Source organism: Hippichthys cyanospilos, chromosome 22, assembly GCF_059441005.1.
Source record: "Hippichthys cyanospilos isolate Australia breed blue-spotted pipefish chromosome 22, RoL_Hcya_1.0, whole genome shotgun sequence".
NCBI lineage: Eukaryota > Metazoa > Chordata > Actinopteri > Syngnathiformes > Syngnathidae > Hippichthys > Hippichthys cyanospilos.
The window spans coordinates 461681-474054 of NC_142390.1; the positions used below are offsets into that span (position 1 = coordinate 461681).

At 52.7% G+C, this 12374-nt stretch overlaps 1 protein-coding gene across 2 annotated transcripts in view; it reads right to left on the minus strand.

Moving 5' to 3' along the window:
• LOC148405244 (peroxisomal succinyl-coenzyme A thioesterase-like) overlaps positions 1-12374 on the minus strand; it is a 74720-nt gene that overhangs the window by 3568 nt on the left and 58778 nt on the right. The window lies entirely within an intron of this gene.

Consider the following 12374-nt stretch of genomic DNA (forward strand, 5'->3'; position numbering starts at 1 on the left):
TAAGCTTTCAAAATAAGGTTTCGAATAACGCTTTGGCTTTCAAACCAGTTTAAGTTGTTCAAAATGGGCTTTTAAACTAGGACGGACGTCAAGGTCGTTGAGCATTTACTGTATTCCAACGGCACGGTCAACATTACAAATGTACTTTGAAATTTCAATCATTCCGCTCACTCCATTCCCATTGGAAATGAGTTCCAACATGGCAACTTTTCTGCGCCCCACAAAACATGACACGCTGTGCCCAGGGGGCACTTTTGGCGAAGCTTTCCTTATATTCAGTAACCTTCGACATCATTCCAGGTCTTACAACGTCGTTCCGGATTTCCCGATGTTATTCCACATCCATTCCAAATCCTTCTATATTTATTTTGCGTTATTTCCGCCTTCACTCGGAATTCCACGAGAAATTGCCAACGCCTCGTTTTCTTTATCGTGACACGCTGCCCTCCTGTGGACACATTTTTACATTATATATATATAAATATTTAAATTTCATATTATTGTTATATTTGGTACAAGTTCCTACGGTACACATATTCTTTTCACAAGTCACAATAACCATTTCTTGTCAATGCAACATAGAACAACAACACAACAAGCAAAAAACAATAACGCAAATAGGTACAAACAATCAGACATTCCGGATAATCCAAACGATGAAAGAATATAATTGACAGATTTAAACAAATCAGAATGAATGCGGAGAATGATTTTGCATTTCCTATCATTGACAAACTTAAGAGCCTCAGAATAAACATCAATATCAGTTCTGCTGCGCACTTGCGCGCTTTGCTTGACGTCACAGGAAAGGCTGAAGGTCCAGGCGCAGGACAACCTTCTGTCCACGCGAGGTCAGTGTTGCCCCGTTGAAATAGTCGTCAGAAAAGAACTGACGAGACGAGACGAGACGAGAGCAGGTCACGTCCGGCCTCGGTCTGTGCCGCTCGAGTGAAACCATTGTGCGGTATCGTTCATGTAAGGAACAGGATGCGCATCAGTGTTGTCCATCTTGCGGCCGTCCCGTCCCATTGCCGGTCCGCTCTGTCGCGCCAGGATGTGGAGATAAGGACCGCGCCTCCTGCGATGCTTCTGATAAGCCGCTAATCACATTCACCGCATTAACGCCGCCGCGACTCGGAGCCGCCGATCCGTTTTCGGTACCGGTCCCTCCCCCGGGCGTCGCCAAAACCTCGGACACAACTTCGCCTTCTTCCATTGGGCGCGAGCCGTGGGGATGGGGGATGGGGCCGACGCCGCCTCTACTTGACCTCGTCCGGGCAATTTCTTCCTGAGGGGAACCCATCGGCCGCGAGTGGACTGCGCCCTTTGCTTTCGAAAAGGGTCCGCCAGAAACGGTTGCGCTCAAAACTAGGCCCGAGACGGCAACGTGGGTTGGCGTCGGGAGCCCAAACGGCAAGAAACAGGATGCGAGCGCTCGCGAGAGTCGCCGTCTCTTCGAGCGCGTTACTCTGCGCTCTTATCGGGCGCCGGTGACGGCCACTGAATCGGAGCGCATCTTTGGGGCGGCGGCTATCGGACGCTCGCTCCATCTTCCCGATGGTTGGGGGCCGCCGCTCGCCGGCCGCGATCTGAAATACAGGCGAGCTGCCGCCCTTCCGGCCCGGCCCGATTTATTGGACGGGGCGAACAGGGTGCCTTGAGTCAAAGGCACAAATTCAAAATGAAAAGACTCCGGAGGCCACACCTCCACAAAGCCGCGCTAACACTGTTCGGTGTTTCTCGGTCAGAAATGTCTCAAAAACCTTTTTTTACGAGGCCGGAACGGCTTCACGGGACTAATTCATTGCAGTCTCAGGCGTACTCAAGCAAAAATGGCTTCGCGGCGGAGGCCGTCGAGGAAAAATCGCGCTCCGGGTCGGATCCCATCCGTTGTTCGGCTCATCCTCTCTCTTCGCGGACGATGAAGAACACGCGGCCGGGCAAGGTGGCCGGAATGGGCGGTTGCGTCCGGCGCAAGTCAAACAAAAAGTCAAACTTTGGGAGTTTCATTTGAGACTCATTTTGATGCGACTCACTTTGGGGGCGATGGATTGAAACGGGATCATTTCTGACCAGGGTGCTTGGGAAAAACAGTTTTGGCCAGAGCCGGCTCGTGAATTATTGAGCGAGTCGCGGATGGAGTTTCGCGCCGAGCCGAACCTTGTCCGCCGCCTGAAAGCCGGGCGGGGAATTTGAATGGCGGCCGTGATTAGATCTGGCTCGGTCCATTAGGCGACATCCTAGCCGGACTTGGGCCGGCGTCCATCCGCGACGCGACGTTATAGCCGTCTCCGGGTGGCGCCGCGGAGCTTTTCCGAGCCGAAGGGAGGCGGCGCTTTCAGCTTCGGGGTCCAGCTCACCCGGCGGCGGCGCCGTTTTCGGCCCAGCTGAAGCGCGTGTACAGTAGTGATGGGGAAAATGAAGGCTGGTGCAGATCTTGAGTTTTTTGGGCCGTGATGGCAGTTTACGAGAAGAAGGGCGAATGAGCGTTCCGTCCGCTCCTCCCGGTCTTTGGTGCGGCCTCGCCTCCGTTTTCTAAGAGAAGGAAGAGCAACCGGCGCTGCCGATTGCGGTGTCTCGGTAAAGTATGTTTTTCGACAGCCGGGGAAGAAGACGGCCGCCGCCTTTTCCCGCTCCCCGTCGATAGCGCCCCCCCCCCCGTCCCCCGTCCCCCAGTGGCAATCCATCCGCTTTCCCATTTTTCCTCCCGGCTTATCTTTCCATTTGATCTCAGCCATTTTTCGGCCTCTTCTTGGCCCGTCGCTCATGGCGTCCGTCGCCAGTCGGGCGCCTCCGCCGCAGAGGTGGCGCTCGGCGGGGGGGGTCGCCCATGACGTGCGGACAACGTTCGTATACATTTCCAGTCACTTTTTTAGGGACGTGTGCAAAATCCAGCAGAAGTGGAGGACGCGCTTGAAATTTTGGACACGGTCGTCTCACTGATGAGCACTTTGATTCTCATCTTTACGACATGAGCACTGCAGTGTTTTTTTTGGGAGGGGGGGGGTGCAGCGTCCGCCGGCATCAGGCAGACGTCGTTAGCGGCGATAACGTCGGCGCTAACGATGCCGGGACACAGCTAACATGGGCTAATAGCGACACTGATGATGACGGACGCTGCGAATGAGGCTTATCGCCGCTTCCTCTTCCTAGGCAAAGTGCGAGTTAGCCGGCAGGCTAAAAACATGACGCGGGCTCCCGTAGCCAGGCCCGCGGGGTCGCCCCCTCCAGACCGAGTCCCGCTTTTAGACTATAGGTTGGATTTGGGCTTGGGCTTGGGCTTGGCCGATCCGCGCGACCTCAAAGGGACGTCCTCACTCCGTGTGCGCGAGTGAGAGCGCGCGTGTGGACGTTTGCGTGGATTCGCGATAAAAAAACAGAGGGGAGTCTCCCGAGGGGGGCGGGGCGCACTAGATAGATGGCGCCGGTGACAAGCACGGACGCTATCGGCCGCCGTTTGTTTGCAAACGCTCCCCCGGCCGCACGCGAGGAGCCATCTGAGGCGGGCCGCCGCGCTATCTCATCGCCCGACACGTCGACAGACGCTACGGCCCGATAAACGCCTTCGCGTCCGCCGGCTCCACGTTGACTGTTAATGCGCGCCAACGGACGGGCTAATACTTGATGGGCGGGACGGATGTGTGGTTTTTGCTCCACGCTGGGGACCAAATCCCGCGCTCGTCGGAGCCCACAAAAATTGGTTTTGGGGTATAGCTTTGAATTGGTTTTCGCTTGAAGTTGTGTGTTTGCGTGCGTTTCGTCTTGTGTGTCTGCGCGAGGTCGCGCGAACACCGCAGCGTCGGTGGGTCCGTCCCAAACAATATGGCGCCCGCGCGCGGCGTCTCGGCACGATAAGACGAGCAAGGTAATCGATGGCGTAATGAAGGTTGGGTGCGCACTGAAGGGGCGCCCTATCACACGCACTCATCAATGGAATTTATAAAAGTGAGTCAGTGTGCGCGTGTGTGTGTGGCAGCGTGACAAACGCACCATCTTGTGCGCGCCAGAGATAAGCAGTAAATAATTGCACCGTGACAGCCTTGAATAATGTCCAAATGAGACAGAAGGCGCACGTTCTTCCGCGCAAGGCGGGCCGCGATGATGACGACAGCGGCGATGATGAAGATGATGTTGACGGAGATAGTCCCTTTCGCCTTCCTTTCAAACGCGGCGCACTAATCCCGTTTCCTACTGTGTTGCCGCGGATTAGCGAGGCCGCGTTCTACCTGCGAGGGACCTCCTGTTGAGTGGGGGGAGGTCCGCGTGCGCGCACGGAACACGCGCTCACTCTCTCTCTCTCACACATCCCTTTGAGGGGGAGGGGGTGCGCAGAGGCCCGCGAAGGAGACGACAAAAGGCCGCCCGAGGTCGGTAAAAGACGACTTTTCACGTAAGGCGTTTGGTTTCGTCGGAGCCCGGCTCAAACGCGGTTGGGGGGGATCAAGCGAGCCGTGGTCTTCAACCGCTGGGAGGGGCGTGCGCCACATGCGCGCACATATGAAACTTTTCTCGTCATTTCCCAAGCCATAGAATGACAAAGTGCGGCCTCCTTTTGTGTTTGTTATATTTTGAAAAATTCCCAACGCGAATTTCTTGATAATATTTCCTTCCCAAAAGCCCCGTCCCCATTCAAAGGCCACGCCAATTCCCCGAGGCGAAGACGCGGAGGAAGACGAGTTAGTGGGAAAAAGCAGACAAAAGGACAGGAAGCGTCGGGGGCGCTTGTCGCCGACGCCGTTAGGCGGCACGCTCGCTAGGGGACCGCACGCTCCGAGTAAAGCCCGTTTGGGAAGCGGCGCCGAGGCCGCAATCTCCCGAGTCCAGTCCGTCGGCCGCCGCCGGTAAAGCGGGACGAATCCCGCCCCCGCGGCTCAGGAACAAACGTGCCGCCGTGGCATCCCCGCGTCGGAGTTCGCCTTCCATTGTCCGCTTCCCACGTCGGCCGATCGGACAACAACAGGCGAAGTCCCGCCGGTCCGACTTTGGAGCCGAGCCGGCCCACGCGCCTTCCGCTTTCTCCGCATTGTTCTTTCTTTCTCCACTTGACTTTTCTTCTTGATCGGGCCTCCTCCACCTTCAGCATCCGGACCTCATTTGAAGCGTCTTATCGCTGACGCGAGGCCTCCCGATCCTAGCGGAGCCGCTTCGCAACCCTTTGAAAGCAACGGAAAGCAGAAGGCGCAGGTAAGCGTCCCGGTCAAAAAGGGAGGAAGCCTGCCCCAAAATTCAACCGCGGACCCGCTACATCCGGGGCTCCCGAGCCCGGTCCGTCCGCGAGAGCCCCTAACCGGCCCCTTTTCCGCGCGTGTTCCACCGGTGCACCCGATTCAGGGCCAGCGCATATTCAAACGGCGAAAGCCAGCGTCTCGGGCAGTGGCGGATATTCGAGGCCCCCCCCCCCTTCTTCTGGCTGTGTTCGATACTTGTTTCAATCGCTTTTGTTCCGAAGGTTTTATCTCCCAGCCGCCGCGCTCAGAGAATGTCCGGGCGACCGCTGCAAACATGGCGTGGGAGCGCAAAGCGCTCCCGCAAACACACCGTGGCCGCCGCCGTCTGACCGGACGAGGCCGGACGCCGTCTCTTTACGCGACCGCCCGCGGCCCCCCCCGCGCCGGCCGCGCCCACACTACCCGGCTCCCCGCCGGCGGAACGGTTCCGGGGACGCGCCCGGGATGGGATCCTGGACGCGGTGCCGGTTATCTGCTGGGCCAGGGGAGTCCGGACGCGCGTGGGACGCGGGGACCGGCAAAGATCCATTGTCCGCCCGTCTCGCCGTGTCACTTCCCGTTAGCCGACAAGCCTTCTCGGCGCGCGCGAGACGGCGGCGCGTGGGCGGGCCGTCGCCGCGGGCGCCCGGCGTTCCTATGGCGATGAGTAAATCACGCATGGGCCGCCGATGGCGGGGACCGCCGAGGAAGCGCGAGATTCGGGCGGCGCCGCCAAGTGGCGGGACGCACAAAGGGCAGGAGATGCTAAAGAACATTACGTTACAAACGGCTCCGCACAGTTATGGGGCTTTGAATTTTTGTACGTTTCGACTCGGTTTCTGGACTTCAATTCATCCGTTTGGACTTCTCTGGGCTGGCTTTCTACTTTGACGATCCATTTCCGTTTCGGACTTCCGAGGATTGCTGCCGGACCTCCATAGGCTATCACGGTCCCCGTTGTGTCGATCCCGGATTACCGCGGGTTGGTTTTGGACCCGAGTCAGTTGTGGAGATCCCTAGGTAGATTTTCCTGTTCCATTGTTTGGACTTTCTCGACTTAGCTCGGACTGCTGCGGGCTGGTTTCAGGATAGGGCTCCAACCCCTTCTGTTGGCGATTGGAAGTTCCAAGGGTCAGTTTGGTACTTCAGCAGGTTAGGTTTCTATACGTAGATGGGTCGGTTTAAGACCTCAATGCGTCGGTTTGGGATTTTCCCGGCTCGAACCTTTGAATCTTTGAACTTGAGCCGGTTCCCGAGAAAGCCGGGTTGAGTGTTAAGACTCCGACGAACGGCTTTCGGATGAGCCCGCGCCTGCGTTCCGGACCTCCAGGAGTAGGTCGTTTGCGAGTTCTCCACTGGTACGGGTCAGTTCCGCGTCTCCAATAGTTGTTTTGGGACTCTTTGAATCAGCGTGGCTTTTTTGTTTTCTCCCTCGGCTAGATTCGAACTTGCAGACATCAGCGGCGCTCGCTCAACCTCAACCGAGAGGTGGTGGCGTTATCCCCTTTTACACCCGCAACCAACCCCCGTTTTCCCGAGCGCGAAAAGCTGTCCGCCGGAGGGAGATAAGCGATTAGCATAAGAAACACTTGCCGTCGTCCCCGGGGGAGTGTCGGTCTAAGTGGGAGCGTATGTTGACATTTGGAAGCATCTGCGGGCGGGGGTCGGGTGTGCGCGGGGTACGCAGAAGCGGGACCGGTCCGGGGGGCTTTATATTTGTCGGCTGCTTAACTCCAATTAGGGGAGGGGGCGGGACCCCGCCGTGAAAGTGAAGGGCCCCGCTTGCTAAAGATGCCGTCCGTCCCGGAACTCATTCTCCTAAATAACAACGGCATACTGAGAACGACGTATTGCATGTGACGTGACAATACTAATACGTAAAAATAGATATATGATATGCATCGTGCCGTTTATGCATAAAGCGGTGTCATAACTGTGTGACTGAAACACACACACACGAGTCAAATGTCTTTCAACTTCTCGACATATTTTTATATACATTTATTCACCAACAATGTTTTATGTATGCCTTTTAGCTACTTCTTAACAAACACCTACAATATTCAAACAAATATTACATTACTACATGTTACATTTAAACTAGTTTTTTTCCAAATAATACAAAAATTACATGCACTTTTTATTACACAAATAATTAGTGTAATGAATGTATCCCTTTTATACATTGAAATTGAAGTAAATGTCCATTTTATTTCATTTATAAATAGTAATTCCTTATTTTTATTGATGGGCTCTATTAATAACAAAGACAGGCCGATTAGTTTCAAACCCTGCTTATTTATTGCTTTCATATTATTTTAAAGAATATGTTATTCAATAATAATTAAGCAATTATGTTAATGTATGCATTTATTCTATTTTATTGCATGATTCATTACGTTCTAGATTTTTTAGCGTCTCAAATTCAATGAAGTAACTCAAAGGATGAATAAAGTTCAGCTATAGATGGACTATACTGTGATGACACAAACAAACTGCGCGCTTAAATATATTTGGAAGATGGTCAAATATAACAAATGTATTTTTGTGACAAATTCCGTCTGTCTCCTATGTGGTGCGTATGAGATTCGGTCAGCGCTAAAGACCGTTGACCGCCGTTCGGCATTAAAAAAAAGACAAAAAAACAAAACGCACCACCCCATAAACAAAATGAGGAGGAGGAAAATAAAGTGAGCTGTCAATCACACACGACAGCAGCTTATTCTTGGCCGCGTATATGTTTGTCCTGCCCTCACATATCCGTCTTCTTCATGAAGGAACAAAGGACAGTTGAATTAGGGAGGAAAAACACACACACACACACACACACACACACACACACACACACACACACATTATATATATATATATATATATATATATATATATATATATATATATATATATATATAGCTGGCATCAGATAAGGAGAAAGGCAAGGGGTGGGGCTGTTGCTGGGAGCCGGGGGGGGGGGGGGGGGGGGGGGGGGGGGGGGTGATGTGTGTATTCAACTCTGGGCTGACTCCTCTTATGCTAATACAGCCAATTTCCTCTTTTATTTCATTTCTGGAGCCCCAAATCTGCGATCTGCGATAAGGTTGCCGTGGCGACCGCCTGCTCCCCGGGCGGATGCGGGCAGCCGTGTGATGGAGATGTGGAAGGCGGCAAAGGCGGAGGAGGAGGAGGAGGATGAATAATTTAAAACTCCAGAAAGCCGCACAGATAAGAAACGTACACACAGACACGCGCATAGACAGTGAAACGCACACACACATCCATCTTCCTCTCCGTGGTCTTGTGAGGCTTTTTCCCTCCAAAGCCAGCTGACCTTCACGGTCAAGGTCGTGATAGCTAATTGAACCGGCGGCTCGGGGTGGCCGGGAAGATACGGTGCGAGCAAAACCTGCGGTGCGGGTGAAAGGATACTTTTTTATTTTTTTAAATCCCCCCACCCCCCAATATCCATCGAGAATTCTGCACGTGTGATGCTAATTTTGCTAACGTCGAGCTAAAGCAACTCACGCTTCGATAAATGTTTGACGATACGACCGACAGTTCCGTGCTAAGATAAGTGCTAACGTTGGCGAGTTTTTTTAAACTCCTATAAGTCAAACACGCTCGTAGCCTGAGCCCACAACAGCAAACGCAAAACTGAATGAAGCCGAACATTCTCGGAGATGCTAAAATGACCATTTACGGTTGAATAAAAATGAAAACGGTTCACAAAGGAAGGAGAAATGAGCGACTTCGAGATAAGCGCACACGGTAGATCGAAAAGCATGCTAAAAAAGGAAATCGCGTCAGCTGAAGGCTAACTGTAAGGAGACTGATATTTTGCTCGGGCAAAACAAAACGAGCTCAACACACTCGGAGTAGACTGGAAAGCCAAGGGGCCGCGCTACGTACAGCTTAGGTTACGCTAAGGTTAGCACCCCGGGTTGAAAAAAAGAAAACGGACTCAACCTTAACTGCCGTGATGAAAAGTTTCACCCTGGAGCTCATGCTAAACGCTCAGCTAAAAACCAATACAAGCTTTTCGTGTTCATACGCACTAAAAACTAAAGGTAAAATGCGCCTTTCCAGTTCAACAATTTTTCACGCGGCCGGACGCTTACTATCGGGAGCGTCCCGGCGTCGGGGTCCGTTTGTTATGCCCCCCTCCCCCGCCGGGGTCAAGTCCAGGTGAGGCCTTGAGGCGCATTCCCCCAACAAGACGTCATCGCAACCCTGAAACGCCGCAGACACACGCAGACAGGGCAACGTGCGCATAACGCTCGCACACGTGCCACCTTACGGAACCGCTGCCGTTTTCACGGGTTGCCGATGCACCTCCCCGCCCGGCCACACGGTGTCACTGCGCTCCCTGAAAAGAGACGCCCGCCACCCGGGTGGCCCGACGCCAGTCAACAGCCGCAGATGTGCAGATAGGAGTCGGAGATAATAGCAAAATATTGGCCTTGAGAAATAATACAACACACAGATAACACTACACTATCTCCTTTTGATCCTGATACAGCGCCACCGCCGCAACAGGAAGAAGGACAAGAAGCAGCTAAGCCAAAACGCCGGGGAGCTCCGGAAGCTTCTCCCCGCAAGCGATCTCGATCAAACGAAATACCCACCAAGCGTGTCTTAAAGCGGGGGTCCCCGACCGCCGGTCCGCGGCCCGGTCCCGGCCCGTGGATCGATTGCTGCGCGGGGAATAATGATTTGCGCCCGGCGTGTGGTCACGGACCGGAAGCTATCAAAGGATACCCGATATTTTGAAAACTCGCGGGGAAAACCCGCACGGGTACGGGGACAACGCGCAACCTCCGCGCAGGAAGGCCACGCCGCGCCTTTCCGAAGAAAAAAGCACATTACCGCCGACGGAACGGTCAACGAGAATAACCACCGGATGGATGAAAAATGGATAAGGTTTGTGCAACCGTCGGCTGACTGAAAATAAAAAGAAGAAGAACACGAGAATATTCCCACGCTATCCATATCCACGCAAAGAAATAACGACAGCCATCCAAATAATACCAATGAACGGAATCTATCGGTGGCCTCAATCGGGGCCGGCGAGACGGCGCCGAATTACCGAGGGGCCGGAAGAAAAACGCATCTTAAATTGGGGGAGCCTCAATTAAATCTGATGTTAATTAAATCCGATCTTGTTTTGTGCATTAATCAGGCGGCAATTTTCATTTAGTCAACAGGACTTTTTATTTTCATTTTAATCTAGTCGCCACGCACGACTTTAATTTCATGCCTGTGATGAGGCTCGCGCATTTTATTCAGCTGACTCGCATTACTTCCTAATCTGAGGCGCAGCTAAAAGCCCCCCCCGCCCCCAAGCCCCGCCTCTTTTGCCTTTTTCTGCAATCTGAGCATCAGGCGCTGAAGCGGCCGCTGCCGCCGACTTCTTACTATGCTTATTTTATGATGGTATCGGCGAGTCAGCGTTTTCAAAGGCAGACGTGACACGGGCGCATTCTATTTATTGGATTCCGAACCGGCGCAAAATACGGAAAGAAATATTGAAGTATTTCTTTGCTTCTTCCATTTTCATTTCATAGGCGTTTTTGTTCATGCCCGTTAAAAGCCAGTGGAGACTTGCTAACTAAAAAATGGCTTTTTCTTGAAAATCTGCTTCTACCCAAAGAAAAAAGAAAATCATATGATTTTGGCGTTATTATCAACTACAACTTTGTGGCCTAAAAGACGATTTTCACCCCCCCCAGAAATTCTCACTTTTTCTCCTTTCTGACGTGGACCAAAATAGGACTTTTTAAAGCATTCCAACATGCCTCCCGCTAAAAACGTCAACATGCCGTCACGGCGCTAGGGAGGAACGAGGCTAACGAGTTAGCGCTTTACGTCGAACGCCGCCGTTAACAAATCGATCTCCCTTCCCTCCCTTCAAACGAACGAACGATGGGCTTTTCTTCAACGCAAACGAATGACGGCGGCCTTCCCCAGCGCGCGGCCGGCGACTTTTTGCGTTTTGCGGTCGAGTCGAGCGGCCAAAGCCGTTTGAAAGGAGGCCATCGGAAGGAAGCGCGGGGCAGGTGGATGCAAATTGTTTGTTTTGCAGCGGCGGAATTTAAATTACAGTTCAATCAGCGAGCGGGCGGGGGGGGGGAGCCCGGCGCGGTCGACGTTTGGCTGCGTGCGGATTGAGCGCCACGGGTGCATTTCACAGCCGTGAATGAGGGCAGGCAATCTGGCTCAGCCGACTAGAACAATAATTAGAATGGAGATTAAATAAAAATAATTAGAAAAAGTTCATCTAGTTTTGATGTATTAATTATTCCGCCCCTGCTTTATTCCGACTCTAATTATCTGCTTCAGTGGAAATGCTGCCCCCCCTCCCCCTTCTTCTACTGCGAGTCATAAAAAATGACATTCATGTAATTATGTCAGCAATTTGGGAGGAAGTCAGCTAAGCGCGGCCGGCGCGCGCGCCCGCGCGCACTTTCAAGTGACTTCAAACTACTTAGAAGTTTGCTTTCAAGGCGCTCGCGGAAATAATAGAATGCGGCTAAAGATGATTTACTCGCTGACGCTCGCCGTCACTCGCGCGCCTGAAAAAAAAAAACAACAAAACACTTACATCAAAAGAAGTCCTTTTTTACTTTGGGAAAATCACGCTTCGGAAGATAGGGCTTCACCATTCAAAAAAACAACAACAAAAAGGCCACTCCCGTAATACGGGAAGCGCTCAAGCTCGCCCGGTGCAATCGGAGCAATTGCCTTCATTCGTTTTGGACAATCAGGATTGAAAACACTATTGGCTGAGAAACATCGCGTTTGAAATCGGTTTGAATCCAAAGCTGCTCGGCGCTAGTACAAGGGAAAAGGACCAGCGCCCGAGCGCAACCGCCCAAAAACTTTGGGAGCCGCCCCCGAATAGTTTCGCTATCCACATAGAGAAAAAAGCTGGACAGCGCTTATTTATAATAACGGAAATAACGGGAAGATTTGGCGCCCGGCTTGCTTTCTTTCTGCCGCCGCGCAAAACAAGCTCCGCGCTTTTTTTCTTCATCCGTCCTTCTCGGTCACTAGATCAACATTTGCATATAAATGGAAATATTTATTGTTACACGCGAGGGAAGTAATGCGCCGGTTTTTCTCCCACGCGCACCAGTGTCGCGTGTGCGTTGAGAGCGGAAGAGAGATGAC